This window comes from Cygnus olor, chromosome 7 (assembly GCF_009769625.2).
Source record: "Cygnus olor isolate bCygOlo1 chromosome 7, bCygOlo1.pri.v2, whole genome shotgun sequence".
NCBI classification, from domain to species: Eukaryota; Metazoa; Chordata; class Aves; order Anseriformes; family Anatidae; genus Cygnus; species Cygnus olor.
In genome coordinates, this window is record NC_049175.1 from 33,356,846 (window position 1) to 33,368,562 (window position 11,717).

Genomic DNA, 11,717 nt, shown 5'->3' on the forward strand with positions numbered 1-11,717 from the left:
TGATACCTGAATGAACACTGGTGCCAGAGGACCCGAGGGAACGGCATGGAGCTGGGACAGGGGAGGGTCAGGCTGGGCGTTAGGGAAAGGTTCTGCACCCAGAGGTGGTCAGGCACTGGGACAGGCTCCCCAGGGCAGTGGTCACAGCACCGACCCTGAGGGAGTTCAAGGAATGTTTGGACACTGCTCTCAGACACAGGGTCTGTGTCTCGGGGAGTCCTGTGTGGAGTCAGGAGTAGGATTTGATGATCCTTGTGGATCCCTTCCAACTCAGGATATTCTGTGATTTTGTGCTGATGTGAAGTTAGCTCCTTTACTCATTCACATTCACATTCACTAGCCGCTGGGTTTCTCCATTGTAATAAAGAGCATGGGTCTCCTGCGGTCCTGTGCGCCCCGAGGTCACTGTAATCACAGGCAGAGTGCAAACATTTAATTTGGACATACCCAATGTCTGTTTAGTTATCTACATTGGGCCGTGCACCACCCAATCCTTCACAGACAGTTTGCAAACTAAAGGCTGACATTTTCAGACTCGTAAGGCCTTCGGTCCCAGTTAGACTAATTGCTTTTTCCTTTTTCCAGACCCGACGTAGCTCACACTGCCGTCACTTTTCCCACTGGAAAACCAGAACTTTTCCCTCTGCTCCTGCTGCCACCAGCAAACAGCTACGCTCACCAGGCTCCTCGGCACACGCGCTCACCTTCGCCACGGTCTCTTCGGCACGTACGTGTGCTCTGGCCAGGCCTTGGCTTCTTGTGCTTAGCCGGTGCAGAAAATCTGCTCGGGCTGAGGCGAGCTCCCCAGTGTCTGCCTCTGAGCTCAGTGGTGGGCGCAGCACCCTCACAGCTTGTTCTGCATCTCTGGTGTTGAAGGAAAATACCATTTAATAAGTTTGGAAGGCCAATAAGTCTCCAGCCATTATTAACCCACAGCAGTGAGATAACGCACTGCGGTCAGCAGCCCACGAGGCCACTTAGCGAAGCAGGCTCCGGGCTGCCCCACGCTTCGATGCCCCAAACTCCTGTGCAGAAGAGGCGCTGGGGACCAGAGACAAGGCTGCCACCAGTCTGATGCCTCCCCAAATGTTTGTCAAAGCCTAGCCCACAACTTCCCCCTAATGCACCATCCCTTCCCAATGTACCACAGCTGGAAATGGTGGCTCACAGCTGCTGCTCTCCCTGACCCAGTAGTAGGGCTTAAGTAATTTAAGCCACGCCATTATTAACAAATCTGACCTTCCTGCAGGTTATTTGTGTTCGGTGAATCTCACCCACTAGAAGCAGCTCTCTGGTGGGCCTGCCAGCAGTGTTATCCAGCCACCCAGGTAAGGTCAGTGCTGTCGTATTTTAGCAGGTGAGAGAGTATATTTGAGTGGGAAGACATTAAATTCATCAGCTTATTTTGAAAGACAAATATTAATTTTGTAATGCATTTTCCTACATCGGCAGGAATTAACTCTTAAATAAGAAACTTTTCTGAAGTGCACATTTTTATTTTGTCTTCTAAGCATTCATTGAGAAGCAGAGCTATCTGTTTTATTTATTATAGTAACTACAGTATAGAAGTACATAATTCACCTGGTGCAACATCCTTAAGAAGGAAAGGTGCTTATCCCAAGGTCCCAAATTATGTTCTGCTGGAACCCGAATCACTTGTTAAGTGAATTCACTTACAGTTCAGTGTTGTGCCATTGTCTAGTTTTGTGTTCCTGGCCACGTGGTATTGACTCTGGAACAGAAGGCAAGATGTGTTAATTACTCATAAATAATTATGTAAATGCACATAGCAATGCTTGTTGAAATTAATCATCCATTAGCACTTTTGGAAAAAAAAAAAAAAAGAGATGCAAATCAGATGAGATATTGCTGCTGAAAGCTGAGTTGAAATGCTGTTTTATTTCACAATCAATTTCCATGAAATATCTTGATGCGTATCAATTTACCCTGCTGAATAAATCTGCCTGAGGGGGAGTCACTTTCAAGAAGGGACGTGCAATATTTATAACATCTATGGGACCATCAAGAGAGCTCAAAGCAGCGGGTGGAGGAGGCTAAACTGCTCTTACTTGCATTTGTGAATAAGGAAAGTGTAATGCAAAAGAGAGACTTGTGTAAAGCTGCTAACAAGGCACTGGGCATTACAAATAAAAATAAAATTAATAAAAAAAAAATAGGAGAGAGGGTGCTTGCTGACCCTGGCTTGGAGCATGGGGAATCAGAGGCCTCGTGCACACCGAGGGCAACCACTGGGCATTCACTGAAGAGAAGCCATCTGTTCCCAGGGCCTTGCAAGACGGCGTGAAATCCTCTCTTGATTCTGGTTTTGGTTGCCTTCCTGTCCTCTCGTGGGCACTGCCCCTGTGCCGGCAGCTCCCACAGAGGCAGGGGAGCTGGAGGATGTCTTAGGACCACATGAGCAATGCAGAAATGGCTGAGGGCCTTTGCTGACCTTCTGCCCTTTACTTGACTGCCTGTTCCTTTAAAACAAATTTACTGATGGGTTTTCTTTCTTTATTTTTTTTTTCTACCGCCATCCCCATGAGACGTTCTTTCCTATGAGTCATGCACACCATAAAGAAATTACTGTTTGGCTCAAAGTTACGCTCCCATGCCTGGAATCAACATTTTTTCAGTGAGAGATAGGAAATGAGCTGAATTTGTGGGTGATTCATTATTTACTATTTTGACCTGAAAAGTGCTTTTACCACTAGCTTTAAAAGAAAAGAAAATCATACAACAAGATTCCTGAAACACGAAACCAAAGCTATACGTGACTGAAGACACTGAGCATGTTCTTTAAGAGCTTATTTACGCCATGTACAGAAATAATCCCTTTTATCTTTTGAGGCTGATTGTACATTTCATCAGCATTATTAATGTTACTAGTTTCACTTCAGAATTATATCTTACTTATATAAAACACCCTTCAAGAGCATATTTCCTCATATGGCTAAGAAATATGGTGTTGCTTATGCCTTTATATTCTTTTGAGTACAATATGACATAATGAGTCATTTTTTAACACCCTGTATAGGCTGGAAGTAAACATCATACATATACCTACGGAGCAGTCCTGGGCACTCAGGCCCATCCAAGCTCAGAAACCCAGATTTGGAATAAAGTGGAATTCCAGATGATAAAAGAACAAATTGGAGCAAAACCCAGCAACCCAAATCTGATGCAAGAGTCAGCGGCAGAGCCCCAGAAGTGACTTCCATCAGCGACAGCTGAAAGGAATTGTGGAAAAAAATGCAAAAAGGTTGAGAACTGAAGGAACGCAGAGGCCCTTCTTGCGAGTGGGATTTTTAAGAGTATTTTCGTATTAATTCCAGGTGGATTATAAAAGCTGTGAGTTGCCAGAAGGCTCCAGCAGTGCTGTTTGCCCGAGCTCCAGCCCAACAGGCAGGTCCCAAAGGCAGCCCAGCCCGTCGGGGACAGGCTGTGATCAGAGCTGGTAATGAGGAATAAAACGATGGTGCTCAGGGACAGATTGTGCATTCGGATCAAGTGGCACCTCCCCAGAAATGATGTTCAGTTTATTCACCTGAGGGCCTACCACCCTACTCGGGCACCCCTTGGTCCCCAGCTCACGCAGCCAGATAACCACGCTCAAGATGCAGCGGTCAAGGTGTTACCAGACAAACCTTAAACACAGATGACTGAAGAAGACGCGTTTCTGCTCACAGCCCCTTCACGTCACCAGAATCCTCCTGGGAGCAGTCAGTGAAACCCAACCACGGCCTCTGCCAGCTGGGATATTTACAGTCTGCCTTGAGAAGTCAGTCCGGGAACAACAGCCATGGCAGTGCACAGCAGCAACCACACACAGGATTCACGGAAACAGGGTTCCTTGCACCTTTCCAACTTTGCTGCTGATTTTTCCTTGTTGTTTTGCCAATGGCCTGGTGACTCCTCCCGGGCTGACATCCTGCCCGCTCTGCTGCACCTTCTTTGTTTCAAGTGCCCTGCCTGGTTAGCATAGCCAGCATTATACCGGTTACATCAAATGTCAATATAGGTTTTAACTTCTGCTTCGTGTCAGGCTTGCTGAAGGTTTGCTCAATACCATAGCTTGCCCATTTTTCTTCAACTCTGTCAGGTGGGTATTGAAATGTGTTGCCTCACCCTACAGGCTTGCCTCTGGGTAAGTCAAAGCAGCTTTGAGGGCTCGGCCCCCCTCCACCTGCATCACAACCAGTGCTAATATCTGAAAATGTGAGGGCCTTGTGACTGCGTGTGGGTCTGGCGTGGGGCCTACCACAGACCTGTAAACCAACACTGACCATATAAACGCCAGGAATCAGCCCTTCGCTTAAAGGAGTGAAAATAAAATCAGGACCAAGCTGTGAAAGCCTTGCTTGAACCCTTAAAAGTCACTTTCTAAAATTAGATTTAGACATTTAGGTCATTATAGAGCAGATGCTGCCACCAAATTTGTTTGGATGTAACTCACTGCAGCGCTTCTGCCAATGGAAACAAATTAGAAAATGCTGGATAGCTCACCAAATCCTCCTGATTTATTCATTTAGAACTAAAGCAGTTGAAGAAAGTTCTTAAGTCGTGCATCTCCATCCTTGGCAGATATTTACAAAAAAGGCAATGATTTTAATTTTTACTGCAGGAAATGGAATGCATCTGGGACTTTTACGGTAGCCACTGCTTCAGGTGGGAGGGGAGGAGGAAGAGGAAGAGATGAGGAAATGAAGTTCCCACAAAAAGGTCACAACATATTTAAATACATATATACAAACTAAAATACTGTTCAGAATGCTTTCTCTTGGTCAAAGTGACCATCGTAGCACCATTCTCAGTTCAGTTCCCCCGGGACAGCTTCTGCATTTGAAGATGGGTTTTTAAAGTGCAGTTGGCATTTCTACCTACATTTTAAGTAGTCCTGTGTGGAGCCAGGAGTTGCACTCAATGATCCTTGTGGGTCCCTTTGAACTCGCGTTATTTGATGATATAATGATGATTTTCTGATTTCATGTGGCAATGATATTGCCTTTCTATGCTCCATGCAAACAGATGGAGGAAAGTAGAGGCCATTGATGACCTCTCTTCCCATAAAAGCCACCCAACATATGCACAATGTTGCCAACTCCTGCAATTTGTTTTTTTTTTGCAAATCCCATGATTTGCAGTTAGGAAGAAGAATGGTTTTAGCTGGAAGCAGCTAAATCAACATTCACCACCCCAAAAATATCCTGAGTCACAGAAAGCCAGAGTTAAACAAGCAGAGCCCCTAAAGGCTAATTTCCAAATAACAGCGAGATTTCAAGCCATCCCGTGATTTTTGGAGGCTGATTAATGAGCCTGAACAGTGGTGTGCACAGCTAGCACACAAGCAACATTTAACATTTTTCTATTTTCGCTTGCCTGCAACTACTTTAAACAATTACTTCAGCAGGGTTTAACTTCCAACGGGGTATCTGCACTGCTGCTTGTGGCAAGGAGACCAGCGGCCTCTTGAACATCATTGGACACATAATGGATGATTATTTAATGAATATCTTAATTACCAGACATGTCAAGGCTTGTGTAGCTGCAGAGAAGCCCCGAGACTTCCCTCCCACTCCTCACCCGGAGCAGCGGTCAGGGGAAATGATCTCTGTTCCCCATCCAAAGGGGTTGTCCTTGGCCAGCCAGTTTCACAATCCGCTCGAGCTGTTGGGGTTCTTTCGCTAATTAAAAGCAGACCCATTTTTAGCCTTTTTAACCTTGGATGAGTGATTTCGGAAAGATGGGGCAGATATTACAAAATGCAACGCTACCCAAAAACCTGTGGTAGGACTGCAGTGACTGTAGCTTTTTGCAAGCTGTTTTACAGGAAATGAAATCTCAATGGCATTTCTGTCTCATTTCTGAACAAGCCGACCACGTTCCTCTTCCTTTTCAGAGCATGAACAATGTGTAGCACAGTACATACATTACTACCATGAACTGTTTTTGTTCATTGTTAAGGCCGTTGAAAATACAGTATTTTCACACAGCTTCCTTTGTAAAGCCAGCAGTTGACTACCAGCAAATGCTCTGTGAGTACAGGATGCACACAGTACAGGGAAGAACGCTATTAGTCTTGCAAAGTCAGGTCCACAGAAACAATGAAATGACAGGATCGAAACTTCCTATGCAAGGTTAATCTGGGACCCTTTTGTGTAAAGCTCGTAATAAAGCCTTATACTAAATAATTAAAGAACCGTTTTCGTCATCAGATGCCGGAGTGGCAAAGCATTCAAAAAATGAGGTTTCTGCATGTTTTGATTGCTTCTTGCATCTTGCAATATGCTGCTTAACCACTTCTATGAAATCTTGATAATTAATGTCACCACCAGGTTTACTGTGCCTCTCCTCTCAGTTTTGCCCGGTGAACACCACAAATATTTATTGATGATGTACTTTCAGACCATTTTAAGGTGTGAAGATTGAACTCCCCCACATTTTTCCCTTGGGGAACAAGGAAATCAACCTCAGAGGTGTCCACCCTTGGTGCCAGTTGCTGCCTAGCACGCAAGATTTTTGCAGAGGGTGTAGAGGTAGGTAGAGTTTCATTTACCTGACATACAACTTTAGGTGACTCCCATTACAGCGAGTTATTGACAGTTCTGGAGCTCTGAATCAGAGGTCTCCAGAAAATAAATCATGAATTACTTTTGGAATTGAGTTTAACTCAAACTATTCAGGGTATGCAGCCTCTTTTCCTAAACCTGGTTCATGTCCAGAACAGGTCCTCGGCCTGTGCGGTGAAACAGGCAGGTGTCACACAGTGCCACCATGGAACTGCTGGTTCTCGGTGCTGATTTACACAAGGTTAATTTAACCCCAAGCTTTTGGGGTATTACTTAATTTAATTTCATGTTTGAACGTGTCTGTGTATGAGGGAGGCTGTGGAACCTCCTCCTTGGAGTTCCTCAGAAAGCAGGGCACCCTGCTGCGGGCGGCCTGCGTGGGCACGGGTGGGACCAGACCGACCCAGAGGCCCCTGCCAACCACCGCCAGTCTGTGACAACCTCCTTCACGTCCAGCTGTGACAGTCGCACGGGGAGAGCTGATGTTAACCGTAGGGAAGTCCTTGGCACGTAGTCCATCATCCGCAAGCACAAGAGGGCATGGCCTGGGCTGAGGAGCGGGGATATGGGAACGGCTCCTCCAAAGCATGGCTGCTAAGCAGGGCTTCTTCTTGAGGAGACAGAGTGGCTTTGTGTTTGGACGTGAGACCTGGGGTGAAGTGTAGTAGCGTGTCTTGGAGGTGCTGCTTCAGAACAAAAGAGAAAGAGGATCTGGGGCTTCTCCAGCCGCAGTGGTGCTGCTGCAACACTTTAAAAGGCCATAGTGTGAAATTCATTTGCTGGACACTCGTCTGGGTTTTCAACACAGCTCAGTGGATGAGCTAGCCCTTGTAAGGTAAATAGTTTGTGCCTTGGAATTCATGTCTGCTGAGGAGGCTGCATTTCAGGGCCTTTCTTATTTGTTTTTCTTGCGCTGGCATTTTCCAGCACGCCTGCACCTTCAGGTGTGGCACATTATTTGTGTTAGACCTGAGCTGGGATTCAACAAAAGCCAGCCAAGCCAGAGACACAGCACCTCAAAGAGAAAAGGTGCTACGGAACATGAATGCTTATTTACCCTGGAAAGAAGCAGTTCAAACAACATGTTTTCTTCCATAGTTACCACGAACTTGCTGTTTAACTCCTTTCTCACCAAAAGCTGCCAAATTCCCAGGCTGAGACAAATCACTGTTTCCTCCTCAGAAAATGGAAGTAGCATACAATTGTACATTTTTTTATTTTTTATTTTTTGGTGGGAAGAACGGTTCCTTTACCACTTTCTGAGCTGATGACACGGACCCAGGCATCCAAAACCTGGCACTGCTTGGGGGAGCAAAAGAATTGCAGCTCCCTTGTGACCTGCAAGGGTCCCTTTGCAAAGCCGTACCCCTGCCTCAGCAGGGCCAGACCCATGGGTGCACGGCTGCTCGGAGAAGCAAATGACTCACATTTCTCTTTCATTTCCTTTCGACGCTGTTGCAGTGGCAGTGCTCATCCGAGCGGTGCGTGCACGTTCTTTGCAATCGGGCCGTTTAGATGGCTTGAAAACGCATCAACAAAGGGCAGCATATGGAAAATTCTGATTGAAAACATATGGGATGTTACATCACAAGAGAGACTTCTCTTCTGCGGATGTTGATTTGCTCCACTAACAACTATTTGGGGAAACAGCAGGGAAAATAAATTTCCTTTTTTGCTGAGCGCCACCTAAGCCCTGTGGATCAAGGAGTTCAGCATTACCGTGACCTCCACTGCTGGCAGCATATGACTACATTTTGCCAGCTGTGAGACTTCTCTATCTTGAATCACTTATTTCCTATCAATAATTACTCAACCAAAGTTATTAGTTATGTATTACACAAGTCCTTGACACCACCTTCACGTTACTCCGAAAACCAGCCCTGAATCAGCTTTCACAGCTCTCAGACAGATTTGGGTGTCACCAGATGAAAAATGGGACTATTACAGTAAAACTTTTTCTTATTTTTTTTTCCTCCCTAGAGCTAATTGTTTTAATCATTTACCACTTCACGTACTGCTAGTAACCAGCTGCTTCTGCTTGCCATGCCTGTGATTGTGTTTCTTTGCTAATGCCAAGAAGAGAAGCTGCTGCTGCAGGAGTGGAAATGATGCTAAATCCCAGTCTGCCCATCGCACGCAGCCCCATGGACCTGTGAGAGGCTGTGTGGGTCTGTAAGTCAGGCGGGGCCCTGCGTTCCTACACCAGCAAAAACTCAAAGTGAGCTACAGACCTAGGAAAGTGCCAATAATTACAGAAGGTGAAATTGCTGGCATTACAGCTTTCTTTTAATTTACATCCCAGGTTGCCACAATTTGTAAGTGTGAATAGCAAAATCCTAAAAGCACCTTGCAGTTCATGAAGAAAATTAAGGTCCAATTTAACAAGTGCATTTCATGTAACTTAACTTTAGGTGATTTTTCTGCCCATAAACAAGAAAAAACTACCAACCTGACAAGAACAGGATGCCTAACACTGTGTGTGCCTGTGCAGACACTACTTCCAGCACAACCAAAAGTGGCAGCTGCCGCCTGTGCCAGACTTACAAGCACACAAAGCTTTTTATTTCAAGCATTCAAATTCTGGTTTGATACAGTCAGGAATTTGGATGCCGGTCTGGAGAGGTGAGCTGGCAGTGAAGCCCGCCCCACAGAGGTGCTGGGTGCTGAGGCTGAGCAGGGCTGGCGCGGGGAACCTGGCCGCACGTCACCGTCCCTCACCAGGGGCACCACTCCCAGCCACATGCCAGCAGTCCCTCTGGCAGTGTGTTTGGCATTGCCTTTCCTTCATTTTACTTGCATGGGATCAAAGACCAATCTCGCAGCATTTGTTCTGACATCGCCATTAAGCCTCATGTCAATAATGGCATTATTTTTAATACCTAAAACCAGCTGCAAGTCGTTTTGTTGTTGTTGTTTTAATTCACCTGCTTAAAAAATGTTTCTTCTCTTCCCTTCTTTTTCTTCCTCCAATTTCAGCAGGCTGAAGTGAGCAGCAGATACTACTCAGTCCTAGTTTTGGCGATAGATTGGTGACCTGGTGAGTCCTTATCTTGGCAAGACCCCCACCCTGAAGAAGGTGCAATTCTCAGCTGGGTATGAGAAACAGCTCTTGGTTGTGATCTTCAGCTTCCCCAAATCCCTGCACCAGAAGAGCTACTTGCTCTCACTTTTAGAGAGTCCTTAAATGTACTTTTTACTCTTTTATGCTCCTTTCAGATTTTATGTGCTTTATTTTACGTGCTTTGATGACAGTACAAATAATTTCTGGCCTTAAAACTAAAGGTTTGAGAAGGACAGAGACAGGCGGAATGAATAAAGTTTTAAAAAATTTCCAGACCATTTGTCAGATCACTTTTTTCTTCAGCAGGAGGCTGGCAGAAGTGACCTGTGCTGGGAAATGCTTAGTGCATCAGCAGGGCCTTCGTGTTTGTAGGCTAATTTTTGTTTTGAGTATAACTTTTGACTCATGGAAAAATAATCTAAGTGTTTTGGGCTGGTCCCGGCCTTGATCTTCCTTGAATTCATGACTGTCTGTTTCAAAATAAGTGTGGAGAAGCTTTTATGATAATGTTTTTATCCTCTTGCTCTTTCCCTTGCCTGCTCCTTGAGAGGCAGAAGTCACCTCGAGTGCATTCCTGGGAGCTGTTTGCTAGGCGGAGGTTGGGCTTTGCCAGACAGAAGAAATTCAAGGACCAGCTCCACCAGGCTCCTGCTGCCATGCCGCCGCTGCCGCCTCGACCCACAAAGCGAAGTCTTGGGTTAAAATTCAGTGCTAAGACCCGAAATGCAACCAGCCGGTTTTATCTAGAGGGCTCTAACAGTAAGCATCCCGCTGAAAGGCAGTAGGCTGGGAGGCACACACACCAAACAGAATCTAAACAACTAAATTTAGTCCGGATAGGAAATTAGCTTGAGGTTAAGCAAAGTTTTCTGCTACTTTGTTTTGTTTTTAGATTACCCAAGAGATGTTCCTTCCTGGAAAGGGAAATAGGACAGAGATACATAGCTGTTTTTCAATCCCTTCGTTTACATGGCATCATTTCAAGTACGTTTTATCGTGTGTTTGTGATTTAAACCTTACCAGCTCATATTTTCAGAAGCAAGGGTTTGGCATGCCAGTAACAGGTCTGTGTGCAGCACGGCTCCATGTCGGTATCTGCCTCCTTTGCAGGGGTTTTCTTCTAAATGCTTCCCCACATGTACACAATGTGAAAGTCTATTAAAAATTTCTCTTCTCACCTAGTAGTTAGAATCAGTATTCATCACAAAACAACATTTCAGAATAGGTGGAAAATGACGAGCTCTGCTATGTAACGTGTAAGCCAGAGCTCCTCAGATTCTGCAGCTCCAGCCAAAGCCAAGTCAACTCGAAGCCACGGAGTTTCTGAATTCATATTTTGTCATCTGTCCTAACACTTTTGCTTTGGCATCCTTTTACTTTTGCTCTAGAGAGATGCTACTGAACCTAAAACCTGGAGCTAAGCACTCACAAAAGGCTGTGTGTTTGCCTACAACAAACCAAATCTAAAATTTCTGATCTTCTTCATTAAAGATGCCAATTTAGGCACTGTGGCTCTGTGCATATATGTTTTTTTTTCCTACTTGGTTTGTTTTATTTTGCAATAGCCAGGGTAGAAGTAAGTGCAGGAAAGCATACTGCTACAGGTTTATTTACTGATCCAGGACATAAATCTAGTTGCTTGAGCAAACCCAAACTGTTTAAACAGTTGTTTAAGCAAATACGAAGCATGAGGTACACCAGAAAGGATCCTAAACAAGCTCTGAAAGTTGGGGGCTTAGGTTGTTTTTTTTTTTTTTCTTTTTTTTTTTTTTCTGTTTAACAGGGCTCTGCCGTCACTTCTTGTAACTGCTGGGGAGGCTATGGGAGAGGAAGAGGGCCCTCAGCACTTGTGTAATGAGGCTTTTGTGCACTTTGCTACCTGGGCTGGCTGAGCAGGCATCGCAGGGAGAAACCATGGGCTTCCACGGTCACATCTGCTCACCCCTTCCCCACCCTTTGCTGGATGCACGGGTGGGTTGGAGCCAAGGGCTGCTCAAGGACTGCTGGTGGGGAACTGCTGCCAGCTTTTACTGCCTTGTTGCATCCATGAAATAGCTTTTGTGGCACACCTGGGGATATTAGGTACC

At 45.4% G+C, this 11,717-nt stretch overlaps 1 long non-coding RNA gene across 1 annotated transcript; it reads left to right on the forward strand.

Annotated features, from left to right (window-relative positions):
* The first annotated feature begins 8,828 nt into the window (after window positions 1–8,828).
* LOC121073379 lies at window positions 8,829–10,460 on the forward strand. The gene is made up of 3 exons (XR_005821664.1): window positions 8,829–9,191; window positions 9,546–9,606; window positions 10,185–10,460. It is a non-coding gene; the product is annotated as an uncharacterized LOC121073379 (long non-coding RNA).
* The last annotated feature ends 1,257 nt before the right edge of the window (window positions 10,461–11,717 follow it).